The sequence below is a fragment of the Balaenoptera ricei genome, chromosome 7 (assembly GCF_028023285.1).
Source record: "Balaenoptera ricei isolate mBalRic1 chromosome 7, mBalRic1.hap2, whole genome shotgun sequence".
Classification (NCBI taxonomy): domain Eukaryota; kingdom Metazoa; phylum Chordata; class Mammalia; order Artiodactyla; family Balaenopteridae; genus Balaenoptera; species Balaenoptera ricei.
In genome coordinates, this window is record NC_082645.1 from 1,520,669 (window position 1) to 1,542,548 (window position 21,880).

General features: G+C 40.8%; 1 long non-coding RNA gene across 1 annotated transcript in view; it reads left to right on the top strand.

Annotated features, from left to right (window-relative positions):
• LOC132368868 (uncharacterized) overlaps nucleotides 1–21,880 on the top strand; it is a 124,665-nt gene that overhangs the window by 99,475 nt on the left and 3,310 nt on the right. The window lies entirely within an intron of this gene.

Here is a 21,880-nt window from a genome sequence, read left to right on the forward strand (position 1 = left end):
GCACAAGCCTCATAGATAGCCTCATCCACCAGAGGGCAGACAACAGAAGCAAGAAGACCTACAATCCTGCAGCCTGTGTAACAAAAACCACATTCACAGAAAGATAGACAAGATGAAAAGGCAGAGGGCTATGTACCAGATGAAGGAACAAGATAAAACCCCAGAAAAACAACTAAATGAAGTGGAGATAGGCAACCTTCCAGAAAAAGAATTCAGAATAATGATAGTGAAGGTGATCCAGGACCTCGGAAAAAGAATGGAGGCAAAGATCGAGAAGATGCAAGAAATGTTTAACAGAGACCTAGAAGAATTAAAGAACAAACAAACAGAGATGAACAATACAATAACTGAAATGAAAACTACACTAGAAGGAATCAATAGCAGAATAACTGAGGCAGAAGAACGGATAACTGACCTGGAAGACAGAGTGGTGGAATTCACTGCTGCAGAACAGAATAAAGAAAAAAGAATGAAAAGAGATGAAGACAGCCTAAGAGACCTCTGGGACAACATTAAATGCAACAACATTCGCATTATAGGGGTCCCAGAAGGAGAAGAGAGAGAGAAAGGACCAGAGAAAATATTTGAAGAGATTATAGTCGAAAACTTCCCTAACATGGGAAAGGAAATAGCCACCCAAGTCCAGGAAGCACAGAGAGTCCCATGCAGGATAAACCCAAGGAGAAACACGCCGAGACACATAGTAATCAAATTGGCAAAAATTAATGACAAAGAAAAATTATTGAAAGCAACAAGGGAAAAACTACAAATAACATACAAGGGAACTCCCATAAGGTTAACAGCTGATTTCTCAGCAGAAACTCTACAAGCCAGAAGGGAGTGGCATGATATACTGAAAGTGATGAAAGGGAAGAAGCTACAACCAAGATTACTCTACCCAGCAAGGATCTCATTCAGATTCGATGGAGAAATCAAGAGCTTTACAGACAAGCAAAAGCAAACAGAATTCAGTACCACCAAACCAGCTCTACAACAAATGCTAAAGGCACTGCTCTAAGTGGGAAACACAAGAGAAGAAAAGGACCTACAAAAACAAACACAAAACAATTAAGAAAATGGTAACAGGAACATACATATTGATAATTACCTTAAACGTGAATGGATTAAATGCTCCAACCAAAAGACACAGACTTGCTGAATGGATACAAAAACAAGACCCATATATATGCTGTATACAAGAGACCCACTTCAGACCTAGGGACACATTCAGACTGAAAGTGAGGGGATGGAAAAAGATATTCCATGCAAATGGAAATCAAAAAAAAGCTGGAGTAGCAATACTCATATCAGATAAAATAGACTTTAAAATAAAGAATGTTACAAGAGACAAGGAAGGACACTACATAATGATCAAGGGATCAATCCAAGAAGAAGATATAACAATCATAAATATATATGCACCCAACGTAAGAGCACCTCAATATATAAGGCAACTGCTAACAACTATAAAAGAGGAAATCGACAATAACACAATAATAGTGAGGGACTTTAACACTTCAGTTACACCAATGGACAGATCATCCAAACAGAAAATTAATAAGGAAACAGAAGCTTTAAATGACACAATAGACCAGATAGATTTAATTGATATTTATAGGACATTCCATCCAAAAACAGCAGATTATACTTTCTACTCAAGTGCGCATGGAACATTCTCCAGGATAGATCACATCTTGGGTCACAAATCAAGCCTCAGTAAATTTAAGAAAATTGAAATCATATCAAGCATCTTTTCCGACCACAATGCTATGAGATTAGAAATGAATTACAGGGAAAAAAACGTAAAAAACACAAACACATTGAGGCTAAACAATACACTACTAAATAACCAAGAGATCACTGAGGAATTCAAAAAATACCTAGAGACAAATGACAATGAAAACACGACGACCCAAAACCTATGGGATGCAGCAAAAGCAGTTCTAAGAGGGAAGTTTATAGCTATACAAGCCTACCTCAAGAAACAAGAAAAATCTCAAATAAACAATCTAACGTTACACCTAAAGGAACTAGAGAAAGAAGAACAAACAAAACCCAAAGTTAGCAGAAGGAAAGAAATCATAAAGATCAGAGCAGAAATAAATGACATAGAAACAAAGAAAACTATAGCAAAGATCAATAAAACTAAAAGATGGTTCTTTGAGAAGATAAACAAAATTGATAAACCATTAGCCAGACTCATCAAGAAAAAGAGGGAGAGGACTCAAATCAATAAAATTAGAAATGAAAAAGAAGAAGTTACAACAGACACCGCAGAAATACAAAGCATCCTAAGAGACTACTACAAGCAACTCTATGCCAATAAAAGGGACAACCTGGAAGAAATGGACAAATTCTTAGAAAGGTATAACCTTCCAAGACTGAACCAGGAAGAAATAGAAAATATGAACAGACCAATCACAAGTAATGAAATTGAAACTGTGACTAAAAATCTTCCAACAAACAAAAGTCCAGGACCAAATGGCTTCACAGGTGAATTCTATCAAACATTTAGAGAAGAGCTAACACCCATCCTTCTCAAACTCTTCCAAAAGTTGCAGAGGAAGGAACACTCCCAAACTCATTCTTTGAGGCCACCATCACCCAGATACCAAAACCAGGCAAAGATACTACAAAAAAAGAAAATTACAGACCAATATCACTGATGAATAAAGATGTAAAAATCCTCCACAAAATACTAGCAAACAGAATCCAACAACACATTAAAAGGATCATACACCACGATCAAGTGGGATTTATCCCAGGGATGCAAGGATTCTTCATTATACACAAATCAATCAATGTGATACACCATATTAACAAATTGAAGAGTAAAAACCATATGATCATCTTAATAGATGCAGAAAAAGCTTTTGATGAAATTCAACACCCATTTATGATAAAAACTCTCCAGAAAGTGGGCATAGAGGGAACCTACCTCCACATAATAAAGGCCATATATGACAAACCCACAGCAAACATCATTCTCAATGGTGAACAACTGAAAGCATTTCCTCTAAGATCAGGAACAAGACAAGGATGTCCACTCTCACCACTATTATTCAGCAGTTTTGGAAGTCCTAGCCACGGCAATCAGAGAAGAAAAAGAAATAAAAGGAATACAAATTGGAAATGCAGAAGTAAAACTGTCACTGTTTGTAGATGACATACTATACATAGAGAATCCTAAAGGTGCCACCAGAAAACTACTAGAGCTAATCAATGAATTTGGTAAAGTTACAGGGTACAAAATTAATGCACAGAAATTGCTTGCATTCCTATACACTAATGATGAAAAATCTGAAAGAGAAATTAAGGAAACACTCCCATTTACCACTGCAACAAAAAGAATAAAATACCTAGGAATAAACCTACCTAGGGAGACAAAAGACCTGTATGCAGAAAACTATAAGATACTGTTGAAAGACATTAAAGATGATACCAACAGATGGAGATGCCACTATGGAGAACAGTATGGAGGTTCCTTAAAAAACTAAAACTAGAATTACCATATGACCCAGCAATCCCAGTACTGGGCAGATACCCAGAGAAAACCATAATTCAAAAAGACACATGCACCCCAATGTTCATTGCAGCACTATTTACAATAGCCAGGTCATGGAAGCAACCTAAATGCCCATCGACAGACGAATGGATAAAGAAGATGTGGTACATATATGCAATGCAATATTACTCAGCCATAAAAAGGAACGAAATTGGGTCATTTGTTGAGACGTGGATGGATCTAGAGACTGTCATACAGAGTGAAGTAAGTCAGAAAGAGAAAAGCAAATATTGTATATTAATGCATATATGTGGAACCTAGAAAATGGTACAGATGAACCGGTTTGCAGAGCAGAAATTGAGACACAGAAGTAGAGAAAAAACGTATGGCCACCAAGGAGGGAAAGCGGCGGGGGGGTGGGGATGGTGGTGTGCTGAATTGGGAGATTGGGATTGACATGTATACACTGATGTGTATAAAATTGATGACTAATAAGAACCTGCTGTATACAAAAATAAAAGAAAATAAAACATTATGGAAAAAAAAACAAAAGCAAAATACAACAACAAAAACAATGAGGGACTTCCCTGGCGGTCCAGTGTTAAGACTCCAAGCTTCCACTGCAGGGGGCATGGGTTCGATCCCTGATTGGGGAACTAAGATCCCGCATGGCACGTGGCGTGGCCAAAAAAAACCCCCAAAAACAAACAACAATGAATTGTCCCCAAATTAAGTTCTCCAAAGCCTCACAGAAGAGCCTGGCAGAAAAAGGCTAAATGCTCATACTTCACTTAGCCCGTTTGGCTCTCTCTCTAACGTGTCAACAACCTGTATGTGACATGCTGTGTTGTCATATTTAGAGCACTAATGCTAGAAGTTGAAGACGTGGTTTCTAGGCACGGCAGCCTGGTGGCCAAGAGCGTGGGCTTTGGAGTCAGGGAGACCCAAGCTGGGAGGTCAACTCTCCTGCTTACAAGCTGGGTGATCTCAAGCACGTCTCAACCTCTATGAGCTTCAGTTTCTTCATCTATAAATAGGATAATGATCCCTGCCTGACATGGGTATTGTAAAGATTTAATAAGAAAGATCTGAAAGTGCCTGGCTCATAAGGGGTAGCTGCTGCCACTATGTTGTTGTTACTTTTACTGTTACAATTGATTCTGCAGCCTTAGACCAGCAAGTTTTTTTAACTCATTTCAAAATTAATTAGAGGGACTTCCCTGGTGGTCCAGTGGCTAAGACTCCGGGCTCCCAGTGCGGGGGGCCTGGGTTTGTTCCCTGGTCAGGGGACTAGATCCCACATGCTGCAACTAAGAAGTTCACATGTTTCAACTAAAGACCCCGCATGCCGCAACGAAGATCCCGCACGCGGCAACTGAGACCTGACGCAACCAAATAAATAAATAAATAGATATTTTTAAAAAATCAGTTAGAAAAAAATAGAGTAGCACATTCACATAGTTAGAAAATCAGATATGAAAAGGAAAGAAAAATCTTTCTCCCACCCCTCTGCCCATCCACCTCATTCCACACAGCCCTGTCTTCTGTAGGTAACCACTTTTGTTAGTTTTTGATGTGTCCTTCCAGTATTTCTTTATTCAAAAATAAGCAAGTTAAAATATATATTCTTATTTTCTCCCTTTTCATACACAAAAGGTAGCACACTATATATGCTTTTTTCACTTAACAATTTATCTCGGAGACCTTTCCACATCAGTATGTGGAGAGCTTCCTCATTCTTTTCCAAAGCTACATACTATCCCACTGTGAAGTTTATTTTGTTACTCCCCTAGAGATAGACAATTGGATTGTCTTTTTTTTTTTAATTGAAGTATAGTTGATTTACAATGTTGTGTTAGTTTCTGGTGTATAGCGAAGTGATTTATATATATGTGTGTGTGTATATATATATATTCTTTTTCATTATAGGTTATTGCAAGATACTGAATATAGTTCCCCATGCTATATAGTAGGACCTTGTTGTTTATCTATTTTATATATAATAGTTTGTATCTGTTAATCCTAAACTCCTAATTTATCCCTCCCCCACCTTCCCTTTTGGTAACCATAAGTTTGTTTCCTGTGTCATGAGTCCGTTTCTGTTTTGTAGATAAGTTCATTTGTATCATATTTTAGATTCCACATATACGTGATACCATATGATACTTGTCTTTCTCTGTCTTACTTACATCATTTAGTATGATAATCTCTAGGTCCATCCATGTTGCTGCAAATGGCATTATTTCATTCTTTTTATGGCTGAGTAGTATTCCATTGTATATATATACCACATCTTCTTTATCCATTCATCTGTCAATGGACATTTAGGTTGCTTCCATGTCTTGGCTATTGTCAGTAGTGTTGCTATGAAAACAGGGGTGCATGTATCTTTTCAAACTAGAGTTTTGTCCGGATATATGCCCAGGAGTGGGATTGCAGGATCATGTAGCAGCTCTATTTTTAGTTTTTTAAGGAACCTCCATATTGTTTTCCATAGTGGCTGCACCAATTTACATCCCCACCAACAGTGTGGGAGGGTTCCCTTTTCCTCCACTCCTTCTCCAGCATTTATTATTTGTAGACATTTTAATGATGACCATTCTGACTGGTGTGAAGTGGTACCTCACTGTAGTTTTGATTTGCATTTCTCTGATAATTAGTGATATTGAGCATCTTTTCATGTGCCTGTTGGCCATCTGTATGTCTTCTTTGGAGAAATGTCTATTTAGATCTTCTGCCCATTTTTTAATTGGGTTGTTTGTTTTGTTATTGAGTTGTATGAGCTGTTTGTATATTTTGGAAATTAAGCCCTTGTAGGTCGCATCACTTGCAAATATTTTCTCCCAGTCCATAGGTTGTCTTTGTGTTTTGTTGCTGGTTTCCTTTGCTATGCAAAAGCTTATAAGTTTGATTAGGTTGCCCCCCCGCCTTTTTTTTTTGGCCTCGTCGTGCGGTATGCAGGATCTTATTTCCCCGACCAGGGATCGAACCCGTGCCCCCTGCACTGGGAACACAGAGTCTTAGCACTGGACTGCCAGGAAAGTCCCTGTTATTTTATTTTTATTTTATTTTATTTTTTGCTGTGCCAGGCGGCTTGCAGGATCTTAGTTCCCCAACCAGGGATCATATCCAGGCCCTCGGCAGTGAAAGCATGGAGTCCTAACCACTGGACTGCCAGGGAATTCTCCCATTTGTTTATTTTTGCTTTCATTTCTATTGCCTTGGGAGACTGACCTAAGAAAACATTGCTACGATTTATGTCAGAGAATGTTTTGCCTATGTTCTCTTCTAGAAGCTTTGTGGCATCCTGTCTTATATTTAAGTTTTAAGCCATTTTGAGTTTATTTTTGTGTATGGTGTGAGGGAGTGTTCTAACTTCATCGGTTTACATGCAGCTGTCCAGCTTTCCCAATACCACTTGCCAAAGAGACTGTCTTTTCTCCATTGTATATTCTTGCCTCTTTTGTTGAATATTAATTGACTGTAGGTGTGTGGGTCTATTTCTGGGCTTTCTATTCTGTTAATTGAATTGTTTCTGGTATTTTGCTCTAACGAACAATGCTGCTGTGAATGAACTTGAGCATGTGCCATTTCATGCAGCTAGGTATATCTGTAGGATTAGGCTAAGTGGAGTAAATGCATTGGTAATTTTGATAGTTAATGTCAAAGTGTCTTCTGTTGGGGTTTTACAGTTTTGCACTCCCTCCGGAATATATGTGGTTGAAGTTATGTGAACATTTCACTCATTTTTTTCATCTGTTAAATGGGACCAATAATGATGCCCAACTATATTAGTTTCCTGCTGCTGTAGTAAGTTACCACAAACTTAGTTGCTTTGAACAAGACAAATTTATTATCTCACAGTTCTAGAGGTCAGAAGTGCAAGATGGGTCTCTGAGCTAAAATGGAGCATTGGCTGGGTTGCATTCCTTCTGGAGGCTATGGCAAAGAATTTGTTCCCACATTCCTTGGCCTATGGTCCTGCATTACTCCAACCTCTGCTTCCATCTGTCACATCTTCTTCTTCTGACTCTCCTGTCTCCCTCTTATATGGACCTGTGTGATTACATCACCCAGATAATCCAGGATGATTTCCCATCTCAGGAACCTTAACTTAATCACCTTTTGCCGTGTAAGGTAACATAATCTCAGATTTGGGGGATTAGGATATAGACTTCTTTGGGGAGCCATTATTCTGCCTACCACAACTACTTACAGCACGGGATGTTAGGAGTCAAGATGGAGTAATTTCCTGCGGAAAGTTATATAGTTTGCTGTTTCCTTGTTCCTCTCCCCAACTAGAATATAAGAATGGAGGTGCTTTGGGTTCAACTCTTTAGTCTCTAACTATGCTTGCTACTGTTTGGTCACAGAGTAGACCTTCTTTATAATTGTTTTATATTTTATATTTATATTTAAGTTATAATGTATGAAAGAATGAATGAAATTCTTAGAAAAAATATAAAGCATTTGCAAAAAAAGGCATTATTATTATTTTTTAAAAAGGGTATCTATATCCCAGTTGGGAGAAATCTTGTCTCGTTGGACAGAGAATAGTGGTAAAGACCACTGTGAACTCTTGAGCCATTATTTTGTCAAATTTTGTGAATCAGTAAAACAATCTGTTAATATTCAAAACATATGTTTTATCTCTCAGTGAAGAAAGTGCATCTGCCTATATCTAAAAAAAACAGATTTTCAATTTTTCAGTTTCAACTTAACATGCATAACATGCAAAATAGTCTGAACATGCAAATAGTCTGTCCCACTTTTTCCACGCTTGTGTCACTGAGTCCACGGATCAAAGAACAGACTGGATTAAAGCTAAGAACACACAGATAGTGAGGAACTCAGTTAATATGCACTGATAGTGCCAAAGCAATGACAAATAGAGCTGCTAAGGCCTTAGCAGGAATCAAAGCAATGGCAAAGAATTGCACTAACAGTTACTGTATTTTCACCGTTAAACACTTGCCGTTTAAAAAAAAAAAAAAAAAGGCCAGTTTAACTTAAGAATGTCCTCAATAAAGCAGTAGAAATTATTAATTTTATTAAACCTCAACTCTTGACTATATATCTTTTTAATAATCTGAGTAGTAAAATAGAATATCTGCATAAAGATCTGTGGCTGTATATCTTGAGGAAAGCACTTGGGTAATTATTTGAGTTATGAGTTAAACTAGCCACCTTTCTCATGAAATACCATTTTTACTAGAAAGAATAATTGTCAGAGAAACTATGGCTATTGAGACTTGGATATCTGACAGACAGTTTCTTGAAAATTAACAAAATGGATTTGTTACTTTAAAGTAAACAACCAGCAATATTTTTTGCCAGTGATAAAATTCTAGCTTTCAAGCTTTCCAAAATTAGAACTTTGGAAAACTTGCATCCACATCCATGAATTCAGTAGCTTCCCGCTACTTAACATCTTTCCTGATGAGGTTAATGGTGATATTAATGAATGTGACTGTTTAAATATTGTGTAATGAATTTTGTCAACATTTAGAGATCTGCATAATTCAGAGAACCAGTATTTTCCAGGTATTGGAAAATGCCGTTACAAAATCATTCCAAATGCAAGATAGGCCAATGAGTTTTTATGTACCAGAGTACGAGAAAGTCACTGATGTGGTGTCAGATTCTGTACCACTGCAGCTAACTTTTAAGAATGTACCAGTTGTCAAGTTTTAGTGCAGTACTAAAGTAGAATATCCGAAATCATCTGAAAATGCTATTAGTAAATAATAACTAAATAACTAAATGCTACTAATAACTAAATGCTGTTAGTCCTCTCTTTTCCAGCTGTGTATCTGTGTGAGCCCAGATAATCTTCATATCCTTCAACCAAAACTGTGTATTATTACAACAAATTTAGTGCACAAGCAGATGTAAAATCCAGCAGTGTTCTACTAAGCCATGTACTGAAGAGATTTGAAAAATTAACCCTCTCTCCCTCTCAGTTTTGGAAAATATGGTTATTTTTCATAAAATGTTACATTAACATGAAATGGAATTCTTGTTATATTTATGTGAATTGGTAAATATTCACAGATCTAACCATAGAAACAAAAATTCTTTGGGGTCCTCAATGATTTTTAAGTGTATAAAGAGGTCCTGAGACCAAAAAGTTTGAGAATCACTGATACACTACAAGATAGGTAATAGAACCCTTACCCAGAAAGTCAGGGCAGAGTTAGAGCAGTGAAGAACAGCTGTAATAAGGTCAATTTCATTATCGGTGGGCAGCCTTTCACAGATAAATACATTTAAATAGTACATAGTTGACTGCATTGGTAACTGAGCAATCAGTTCAACCAGAAACTAGCAGGCAAGTAATTGTCTAAATATATTCTTTTTCTGAAAATCCCTTGATTTTATCACCCTCTTGGGAAAAACTGAACTGGAAATAAAATAAGGCCAAATCTTCTGCTCTCCATACCCAGCCTCCAACGCCAGATCTGCCAGTGAGATTTCATACCCGGCCTCAGGGTCTGAGTGGGATGTGTTCCAATTGAAGTATAGTTGTTGAATTCTCTAGAAAAGGAAGCAGTGGGATCAATGGATATTTAGCTACAGTAGCAAATGGAATTCAGCTGGGGCCTGATGGGTCCAACTGGGTATCAGGGTCTTCACATACTTCTGACAGACTGAAACTCCAAATCCTGTGTATCATTGATACTGATGTGCAACTGCCCACACAAACTTACTCCTTCTCAGCTTTGAGTTGGCACTGTCAGTGGTCATCTGGCCAATGTGTCAGTCCAACCCTCAAAACCAAAGGCAGTCATCCAGGGATGGCAAGCCCGGCAAAATCACAGTCAACATTATGTCAAGGTTTAAACACTCCTGTTTGCAAGCAATCTTCATTTGATCATTTTTTCCTGTGTTTGTTGAGAAATTAATATCAAATATTGGCTGACAAATCTAGTCATTAATTTCTGTTACCAAAATGTAACCAGTGTTTCTGACTTTCTGTGAAGGTCAGACCCATTTGTATTCTTTAAGGTTTCCTTCACTTTCCTGAGTGAGTTTGTTTTCACATCCCGTTTTGCCAACCCTAAATCAAATTCTTTGTTGAAAATGTCTCTGGTTGCTTTGCTAAGGGCAGCATGTGACAGAGAAATGGGTATCGGTCTCACTAATGTCTGCCCGTAAGCCGCCAGGATGAGACCTCACTTGCCCTCTGAGCAGCCCAAGCCCCTGAGCTGTAGGTGACCTGGGTTGCCACTGGTCCCCATTTGGCTTTGGGGCTCACCTATAGGGACTGGAGGGAGATAGCTCACCGCCCTCAGGCCTTCGATAGAATTACTGCAGTGAAAAGGCCTGACGTGCTTCTTTTCTGTCTTAGATTTTAAATCTCTATCGGCATTGGTATCTGTCTCTGGAGGAATAGAAATGATGGACTCTCACGTTAGTGAGTTAAAAGGAGCCAGGAATAGTGTATATACTCATAATAATGACATCATATGCAGAATATGGGGTGCCTAATACAACAGTGTGCATAATGTCATAGTACTTAGAGACTGCTTACCCATGGGCCATAATAAATGAACACATTTTCTCTTCTGCATCAATCAAGGGTCCTGGCAGAAACTGGTGGTACATTCCAATTAGAAATTTCAAGAGACTTTGATTAAGAAACTATTTACACAGTTGTAGGCAGGGGGTAGGGAAGCTGCTTGGCTGGTGCAGTACCCCAAGGCTAGAAACAGTGGGGTGCAGCTACCTCTCCCAGGCCTGAAGGGACATGGGGAGGGAGTGGTTCCCAGAAGCCAGAAGCAGATCTGTGTGGAGTTGTGACCCTCCATGGAGAGCCCGGCCAAGCCGAGGCAACCCCATAGGGAGGGAGCGGCGGAAGGTACACTCCAGCAGAAGTGGGTTTACCCTGAAGCTGCTGAAACCGAAGCCTGAAAACCCCTCCCTCATATAGGCCCCTGGGTGCTCATTGCTGCCAGAAGTTGTAAAGTGTTCTGCACAGGGAAGCAGAACCAGTTAGCAATTACAAGTATTTCTCTGCAAGCACTTTCGATAACTTGTCTAAAGAGGCCTCATACTAAATAAAAAGTCAGCAGCCTCCAAGGCTCCAGGAGTTTGTTCTGATTTCTTTTGTCATTCTAAAGAAATAGTCACCTTTATATCTAATTGTGTATTTGTAATTCTATATTTTTCTTAAAGAGAGCCTTTAAAATATCAGCTTTAGACTCCACCAACACCTGGATTTGATTCAACATCACTCCCCCCCAACCCCCAACCTCCCTTGGACCTGAGAGAAAGTTAAGATGAGAATACACCATCTCTGTCCACAAGGGACTTAGAATCTCGTGGGGAGATACTGATGGACAAACAGCAGTCCCCACACACAACAGTTTCCTTTGTCCCATACCACCCCATGCCAGCATTATACATCGCAGCCCGTATTGTCTTGTCTTGTCAATGTCTGGGTTCTTCTTTCTCTCTCTCCAGTAATCTAGGAGCTTCTCAGGGCAGGAAGCGGTATTTTAATCACTTTACCCCTCACACCAAGCACGAAGTAAGAGAGGAATAAATGAATGAATGAGTGAATGAATGAGTGTGATAAGGGCTGTGATTGATCACTCTAGAAGGTGCAGTCCAAGCATAAGGAAAAAGCAATCTTAAGTATTTCATCTTTCTTTATGGTATTTTATCTTCCTTCAGATTCATGGACATGGGATTAGAAGTCCGAGATGTGTATATAACCTTTGTCAAATAAGAAATCAGGAACACAAAAGAGCACTTATATATTTACTACATTACACATTACATCACACTGACCTGGGAAGTTTTTAAAAAATGCAAGTGCCTGGTCCTCACTCCAGGATTACTGAATCAGAATTTCTCTAGTTGGGGCCTGGACATGTGAATTTTTCATAAACCATAAATAATTCAGTTCATCTCTTGTTAAAAACCACTATGTTTAAACTATGTAGCATGTTCCTCTGTCCATCAACATAAATGAGAAGTGAACTAGAAGTGATGATGCATCACGCACATGTGGTTCTGCCTGCCCAGCACCCCTTCCCCTTTTCCGGTAATAGCACTCTGACTTCCCTTTGGAGGTTCAAGCCTCACCCCACCCTCAGTTGATATGGTTTGGGTTGGGCTGACCCCGGGTCCCCAGACCCCCTCCATCCACCTCCTCCAGCCTCCAGCTCCAGGGTGGAGCTGAGACCCTGTTCTGGGCTGATCGGTGCAGCCCATCCCCTCCGTCCATAGGGTTGGCTCCGAGATGGGCATATGATGTCAGTTATTCCAGTGACACCCATCCTGAAATCCTTGCAGGACATTTTGGGAAAGGGAAGCCCTCCTTCCACTGGGATGGCCAGTTATGAGGAGGACGGTGTGGAGGTGTGAGAATCGGAAGTAAAGCCAATAGGGAAAAACAGACACAAGTGATGGGGAGAGAGAGCGAATCCTGAAGATTTTCTTTAAGCCTCAGAGCCAGCTCTGCCTGAAGACAACCCAGCTTGGAGCCAGTCTGACACCTTTTTCACATAGGCCAACTTGAGTACAGGCGAACTACGGAGATACTACGGGTTCATTTCCAGACCACGGCAACAAAGCGAGTATCATGATAAAGTGAGTCACGCAAATTTTTTGGCTTCCCAGTGCACATAAAGTTACGTTTACACTATACTGTAGTCTGTTGAGTATGCAATTGCATTACGTCTAAAAAGAATGTACATACCTCAATTAAAAAATACCTTATTACTAAAAGGTGCTAACCATCATGTGATAACACAGGGTTGACACAAACCTTCAATTTGTAAAAAAAAAAACAACACAGTATCAGCCAAGTGCAATAAAGCGAAGTGCAATAACGAGATATACCTGTGGTCACTTACAAATGAGGCAGTCCTGACTAACAATTTATATTTAGTTCTTTTTTCTGTAAATTTGATTAAAGTTCCTGGTCAAAACAGATGGGAGTCAATCTTACTTATAATGATAATAATAGCTAATGTTTACTGAGCACCTGCTATGTCCTAGGCACTGTTCTAAGAGCCTTACATACACTCACTCATTTAATCCTCACAGGAACCTACAAGGGGCTACATCCCCATTTTACAGATGGAGAAACTGAGGCACTCAGTGGGCCCCATCTCCATCAACGCATGTTCAATATACTTTCTGTTCGTAGGTTAGGAAAAACTTATGAAGATCTTGCCTTCTATTTGAGAAGCCACCAATTAAGTGAGCTATTGTAAGGGTTCAAAGTTTATTTCTGTTTCCAGAAGTGTCTCACTGAAGCCTTGGGAGGATAGGAAAGAATGATGGCAGCTACAGTGCAAGATCACAAAGGAAAAATCAGTGGCAGGCTGTTTCCACATGAGGAGGTCTCTTTGTGCAGAAGGAAGGTTAGAAGGGTTCTTTCTGCAAGATTAACTAAACAATCAAGGGTAGCATACTACCCTCAGAAATCTAGACTCCCGCAGAAAGAAGACGGATTGGGAAATAATGGCGCGTTGCCATGGCAGAGGAGATGGGGAGTTGGCTCTTCTGCTATCTCCTGGCAACCATTTGACAAGGAGCTGCACTAGACTTTGAATTACAGGCAAGAAAGCTCCCACTCGGGGATCATTTGAAAGAGAACTTTAATCAAGCTTACCTTGGTGCCTCAAGAGAAGACCAGATTTATTAATAGAAAAATAAATACAATGTCAGGCCCCCCTAGTGTATACCTCAGTGGATCTTCCTGACTAGTCATGAAAGCAATGAAAATTTCACTCATGAAAGAGCCTTCCACTTTAGTTTTTGGAAAGCACGCCAAGGAAGGATTAACCCTTGTTTGCAAGTGCCTTCACTCAGGGGCCAAACCATGGGGGTGATGGACTCTGGGACACCTTCTGGAACAGAATTGCCAATAACCTTCTTCTTCTCCCTAACCACTAAATCTTCTAGATATTTCCAAGCTACCATATCTTTGCCTACTTCATTTTTTTAAAAAAATAATTTATTTATTTATTTATTTATTAAAAGGTTGGACTTTATTTTATTTTTTGGGTTCACTGTGTGGCTTGTGGGAATCTTAGTTCCCTGACCAGGGACTGAACCTGGGCCCTTGGCATTGAGAGCTCGGAGTCCTAACCACAGGACTGCCAGGGAATTCCCCTACTTCATCCTTTATAATTGATGTCCGGTATTTTGTAAAATGGATGTTCTATAATTTATCTTACCATTGTCTTATTCATGGACACTTAGGGCTGTTTCCAGAGTTTTGTCATAGTAAGCACTGCTGTCTTCAGCATCAGGTTAATGCTGCCTTGTGCCCAGGTGCAAGTAGTTTTTCTATGCTAGGGACCTAAAACAGGTTTGCTGGGTTGAGGAGCATATGCACATCTAAAATATTATAGCAACTTCCTGGGACTTCCCTGGCAGTCCAGTGGTTAGGACTGCATGCTTCCACTGCAGGGGACATGAGTTTGATCCCTGGCTAGGGAACTAAGATCCTGCAGGCCACATGGCATGGCCAAAAAAAAAGACACAAAAAACAAAAAAACCAAAAAATATATATGATAGCAACTTCCAAATTGCCTCTCAAAACACTATTGATTTTACATTCTTATTAACAGCTCCCGGGGAACATCCTGCCCCCTTCCTTCTCAGTGCCTTTGTACATGCTCTTCCCTCTAATAGGGATGCTGCTCTCTTACTCATCTTCCAGGGCTCAGCTCAGGCTTCCCGTCTGGGGAGACTTCCCTCACTCCCTGTCCAGGTCATGGTCCTGTGTCCTAAGCTGTCAGAACGTCGAGCTCTTTTCCTTCAGAGCATTTAGTATCTGTGTATTAATAATGGGACTGCCTGATTAAATCTGGGCTCCCTGTGTGGATTTAATTCTCCATTTGCCCCTCCCTTACACCCATTCTTTGTCCCCTCTGCACCCCAGAGGTTGACCCCAGTCTCCTTTGTCAGCTGGCTTCCAGTTGGATTTGGCCAGTGGGGGGCTGTGGAGGCTGTGACTGGTATATCCTCCCATTCTAGAAAGCATTCTCAAGTGTGATATCGTTATAGAAATATACTCGTTTCACTTAATTAAAAAATCATACACAAACTCCAGTACATTACTATGAGTCCCAAGCGATAACCCACCATATCTCAGAAGTCCCTTGACAGAAAACTCTGAGAACTTTGAGAACTAAGACAAGATCATCAAATGAGGGCTCCCAAACTGACAGCCAAATGAGGGGTTTCAGAGACAGATGATTCACCATTGTTGGTAGTTATAAAGTTGCAGCAAATACCGAATCATTACTCCTAGGGGAGATGCAGGGTTGGTTTCCTGCGTGCCTCTGGTCACAACATTTTCATCAGCGATGAATACCATAGCCTTGTTTTATGTGTGTTTCTGTTTAAAGACACCTTATTTAATGTATATTGTTGATTCATTAACATTGAACTCATGGCCAACGGCATTAAACTCATGCCTGAATGAAGCTTATCTAACACACTTATTTTTCTCCATAAGGCACATAAGGCCTTTTTGAGTTTAGGAAAAGACAGCACTTCAGCACTATGCTTGGGGGTCATTTTAAACAGCAAAATCACCAACGAAAAGCTCAAAAAATTAAAAAACGTGTCCCTAAATAGACTGTGGAGGTGATGCTGTTTACAGTATGAGAGCTGAAACAAGAAGGCAGAATATCAGATTGTTTAACCTCAGCTGTGTGCCTGGAGAGTCGAATTTCCCGCCGCTCTGTGCATGTCCGCAAGTGACTACAAAAGTGCTGCAAGTACAGCTGGCCCTCTGTAACCAGAGGTTCAACCAACAGTGTAGCGAAAAATACAAAAAACAAATCCAGAAAGTTCCAAAAAGCAAAAGTTGAATTTGCTTGCAACTATTTACATAGTATTTACAGTGTATTAGGTATTATAAGCAATCTAGAGATTATTTATTTTTATTTATTTTTTAAAGTATTTTATTTATTTATTTATTCGGCTGCACCAAGTCTTAGCTGTGGCATGTGGGATCTAGTTCCCTGACCAGGGATGGAATCTGGGCCCCCTGCATTGGAGGCGCGGAGTCTTAGGGAAGACTCCAGGGACCACCAGGGAAGTCCCATAGAGATGATTTAAAGTATACAGAAGGATGTGGGTAGGTTACACGCAAACACTGCACCGTTTTATAAAAGGGATCTGAGCGTCTGTGGAATTTGGTATCTGCTGGGGTGTCCTTGAACCAATCCGCCATGACTCCTGAAGGACAGCTGTATTGCTTTTGGGGTTACAAATACATTTTAGTGAATAGGCAAATTGGCAAATTCAGAATCCTCCAATAGTGAGGATCAGCTGTCTTTTGTTTGACCAGAATGGTGACACAAAGGAAAAAACTTTGAGAGGGAATGATTGGGATTACAGGAGTGCCCTCTGGAGCTTGCCCCGTTTCCCCCGCTTCCAGCTGTTTACAGCTGACTGCTTCACACATTTACTCTACCTACTGGCCAGTAGAGGAACATGAGTCCGGAACTCCTGGTGTGGTTTGCCTCTTCTGTCAAGGGCAGGTCTGAGAAACCATCCTCGGTGTGATATTTATTCAAGTGGAATGGGATAAATGAGTATCAAGGGCAGACTTAGAGGGACAGAAACATGGACTCGCCCGAGGGAGGGGAGGGCAGGGCAGAGATGTTCTAGTGACTAGCCAGGTTGGGGTCGGCATTGTGGACCCCCAGTTCCGAGCACCTCAGTTCTCTCAAGGAGCCCACAAGGCACCATGGGAGGTACTGCCCGCCTCCCTGCGCCCATCCCCTCCTCTGCATACTATTAGGTAGGGCCTGGGCCAGCCCACCCTCCTGTTCTGCCCTAAGGGCATTTCCCTGCAGTTTCAGGTGGGTGGTCTCTCCCTGGGCCATCAGAACTGGGAGAGGGTGGTGAGTCAGACAAGTTCCCATTATCTATTCACAGCACATGAGGAGTGAGTTTTCCAAGGACCTGAAGTGTATGCACTGAGCACACAAATTAAAATTTCTAGCCATCTGGGGGGAAACTTTTTGGATAAATATTTTGCTTCACTGCCAGGTAAAATGATGATACTGAACATAAAATAGTATGGCATCACCCTTACTACCCTATAGTTTTGCACTGAAGTGACTTCCTTCAGGCTCAAAGACTACACTGAACACCCCCAGCTGTCTTCCTTGTGTTTATCATTTGTTGGATTTTGAGATCATTTAGCTGGTCAGTAGTTACTTGGCTGCTATCAGCATCCTCATGGAGTCCAGAAAACTGTCAGGAACAGACTTAGCAGGGTAGACCTGTGCTGTTTAATTCTACAAAAGAAGAAAAAATTATCTGGAAACCCCAGAGTAGATACCGCAGTGTGTCTGCTTGCTGACTCTTGAGTTACAGAGAGTTCTGCAGGATTAGCCCTCTAGTGGGTCCCCTTGACTTAGTCAGTTCTATGTCTTAGTCAGGATCTTCAAGGCTGAGACAAAGACCTATTACTCCTGCAACTTTGCCCAGTCCTGGCCTCCCACTAGCAAACCTGCTCACTTTTGCCACGCTGTGGTCTTTCTAACTTTCTGGTGCAGCTGTTGAGGTTGCTGCTGCTGGCCAGGGAGATGGGTCGTTGCCGTGTGCAGCTGGTAAACCGTCTCCCAGAATTCGGTTCACTGATGGAGAAATTGGGTTGATAGGAAATCTCAACGGGTGGAAGATTTCAGGCGTGGCAGACTTTTCCCCTGAGGAGCTAGAGAAAGAAAGTAGCAGGAAAGTAACTTCAGAAGGCTTGAACTATCTGAAGGAGTTCCGAGAACACTTGAGAGGCTACTTCCAAGAAAGTACATTTTCTAGCTGTTCTATAATCAGTATAACAAAGACAAAAGGTTTTTGTTTTTTGGTTTTTCTGGTCTAGAACAAATGTTGAAATTTTACCATGAATCAACTTCCTGACACAAACAAACTCCAAATGGGAAGAAAGTTTCCTCCCTACCTCTGGGGATGGCACAGGTGCCCACTCCCCCGCCCCTTGTTACCCAGGCCAGAAGCCAGGGACGCACAACAGACATGTCCTTTTCCCTCCATCCCCATAACAAATCTGTTATGAAGTTCCATCACCCCATCCCACCAGTATCCTGAGTATGTGTCAGTCCTCACCACTGCCTCATTCCAGGTTCTGGTTTCTGACGTTCCGCCCTCCACGCTGTCACCAGAGAGAACTTCCTAAAAGGCCAGTAGTGTCATGTGTCCCCTCGCACATCACCAACAAGAAAAGCCCAGTTTCATCAGCATGGCAGGTGCAGCTCTTCTTGATTTTGCTGGCAAAGTATGTGCTTGTCGTCAGCTCTGGGGGTTTTCGCCAGACTCCCCAGCTTGCCTGGTAGTTCCCACCCAGAAGGTAGAGCCAGAAAGGTGCTGAATCCCAGATGTCCAGCTGCTAACTCTGTGACCCCAGGCGAGTTAACATTTCTGAGACTCACTTTTCCTATCTGTAAAATGGGGATAGTTATACCTAGCTTCAAAACTCACCAGTAATACTGGCATTGGAATCAGGGGAAGTGTGAAGAAGTGACTTACATTTTACACATTTTAAATTGTTGGCTTTTCTAGTAAGCCTTTACTTTTGCCAATAAAAATATTCAAGGGATGAAAAAATAATCTGGTAGAATTTGCATAGTGCGGTGATTATGAGCACAGACTGCAGCCTGACTGCCTGGTTTAAATCCAGCTCGCCCACTTACTCGCTGTGTGACTGTGGGCGAGTTACTTAACCTCTCTGTGCTTACTTTGCTGATTTGTAAAATAAAGTAACTAGAGTACTTACCTTTCAGTGTTGTTGTAATCATTAAATGAGTAACATATGTGAACTATCTGGAATAGTGCCAGCACATTAGAAGTGCTGCATGAGAGTTTGCTGGTATTAGTAATAGATGGTGAAACAGTAATGAACCATACCTGTCTGGTGTCTTCTGCTCTCACCACATATTTCCTAGGGTTGCTGTGAGGGTTCAATGAGGTAATATATGAGTGACACCTGGTTCGTGCTGAGCACTTAGTGCCTGCTGAATATATATGAATTCTCCCTCCTGCTTCCCTTGCCTTTCAAGCTTCAGTTGAAGGACTTTTCCTTCGCATTTTTTTGGCCGCGAGGCATGTGGGACCTCAGTTCCCCAACCAGGGATCAAACCCGTGCCCCCTGCAGTGGAAGTGCGGAGTCTTAACCTCTGGACCGCCAGGGACCAGAGTACCGGAGGACTTTTCCTTTGGAAAGGCTTTCCTGACCCCTAGGCTGTCTGGGCCACCCTCACCTGTTTCTATTTTAGGACACTTTTCACATGGCCATGTCACTGCTGGTTTACTTCTCTGTTCTTCACCAGACTCTAAGAACTTTACAGGTACAATTGTCTTAATTTATCGTAGCATTTCTGGCCCTTAGCATAGTACCCAGCAAAGAGTAGGAGCTCAACATACATTTGCTGTATTGTTTCATGAATAAATGTGATGTTCACCTTCACACAGTTTATAATGTGTCTAGGGTGAAAAGATACAGACATCTGAAAGGTTAATCCCATCATCAAATGTAAAGATCTATTTTGGGCATATGATGGGCACCAGAGGCAGCAGGGGGCGGTGACTCAAGACCTGGGAAAGGGTCAGAAGACTTGGCTGGAGTGTCCAGGATGTTGCTGAGCACCCTGGGAGACTGGGACAGTTACCTAACCTCTGTCAGAGGAGGTTCGCGTAGCTGGAAACGATGACGAAAATGCCAGGCTCCACGCAAATGCTTCATAAACACACTGGTGAGTAAGTACCAGACTTGGGGTAGCTTGTCAGTAGTATTTGAGCCAAGCTTTGAGGGGATGGACAGAAATTAGGCACATGGTGGGGAGGCTGGAATATTTCAGGTAGGGTAATAGGTTGAGAAGAAAACGTTTAAAGGAAATGAAGAGACAGACGTGAAAGAGTCCCATATCTTCATTGTCCACAAAGGGGAATTAAAAGAAAATGCTCCTTGGCTTGTGAATGCTGGCATTTTATTTCATCTGTCAGCTTCGAAGGAAAGCAGGAAAAACACGAACTGGACGCTATGAAAGAAAAGCTGGGGGACAAAGGGGTCTGCTCAAACCTGGAGAAAACTGAGACTCTACATTAATCTCATACACTATTTTTCTAAAAAAAATAATACACTATTGCATTTAAAAGAAACCAAAAGCAGTATGTATGAAGATAGTTAAGCTCATAACCAAATGTTTTTATTGCTTTGAAGTTTACTTCAGTTGTTTAAATGAATTTTAATCTTCTAAATCCACAACTCAGTTAAAAGGTCTTTTAAAAAATAAAACCCTGGGGGATATATGTATATGTATAACTGATTCACTTTGTTATAAAGCAGAAACTAACACACCATTGTAAAGCAGTTATACTCCAATAAAGATGTTAAAAAAATAAAATAAATAAATAAATTTTAAAAACCCTGGCACCTAGTTGTTTTGTATTCAGCTTTTTTTTTTAAAATTATTTTTGGCTGTGTTGGGTCTTAGTTGCAGCACGTGGGATCTTCCTTGAGGCATGCGGGATCTTTCATTGCGGTGCACGGACTCTTTGTTGTGGTGTGCAGGCTTCTCTCTAGTTGTGGCATGCCAGTTTTCTCTTCTCTAGTTGTGGCACACAGGCTCCAGAGCACGTGGGCTCTGTAGTTTGTGGCACGCGGGCACTAGTTGAGGCCGCGGGAGCTCAGTATTTGTGGTGCGCGGGCTTAGTTGCCCTGCAGCACGTGGGATCTTTGTTCCCTGACCAGGAATCCAACCCGAGTCCCCTGCATTGTAAGGCAGATTCTTTACCACTGGACCACCAGGGAAGTCCCTGTATTCAGCTTTGAAGAACCAGACGTGACATACAAACAACACTCCTTTTATTACTGCTTAATTGTATTTTCTAACATTTTTTACAATGTGGTATTACTTGAGGAACTTTAAAAGTTCTAAAATAAAAACAGAAGTGAGTTAGAATAACCTCTGAATTTTTTGAGCTCATAATCTCCCTTTTCTGGCTCATCTGTCATCTACATAGCAATAGCCTAAGAGACAATGATAGAAGGGAATCATGATTGTTTATTTTTGTTTTTATTTGTGTTACTCTAGGAGGTGGATCCAAAAAGATATTGCTGCAATTTATGTCAAAGTGTGTTCTGCCTGTGTTTTGCTCCAAGAGTTTTATAGTATCCAGCCTTACATTTAGGTCTTTAACCCATTTTGAGGTCTTAAATGACACATTAGAGCAGATGGAATTAATTGATATTTATAGAATATTCCATATGAAAGTAGCAGAATACACATTCTTCTCAAGTGCACATGGAACATTCTCCAGGATGGATCACATGGTGGACCACAAAAATAGCCTCAGTAAATGTAAGAAAATTAA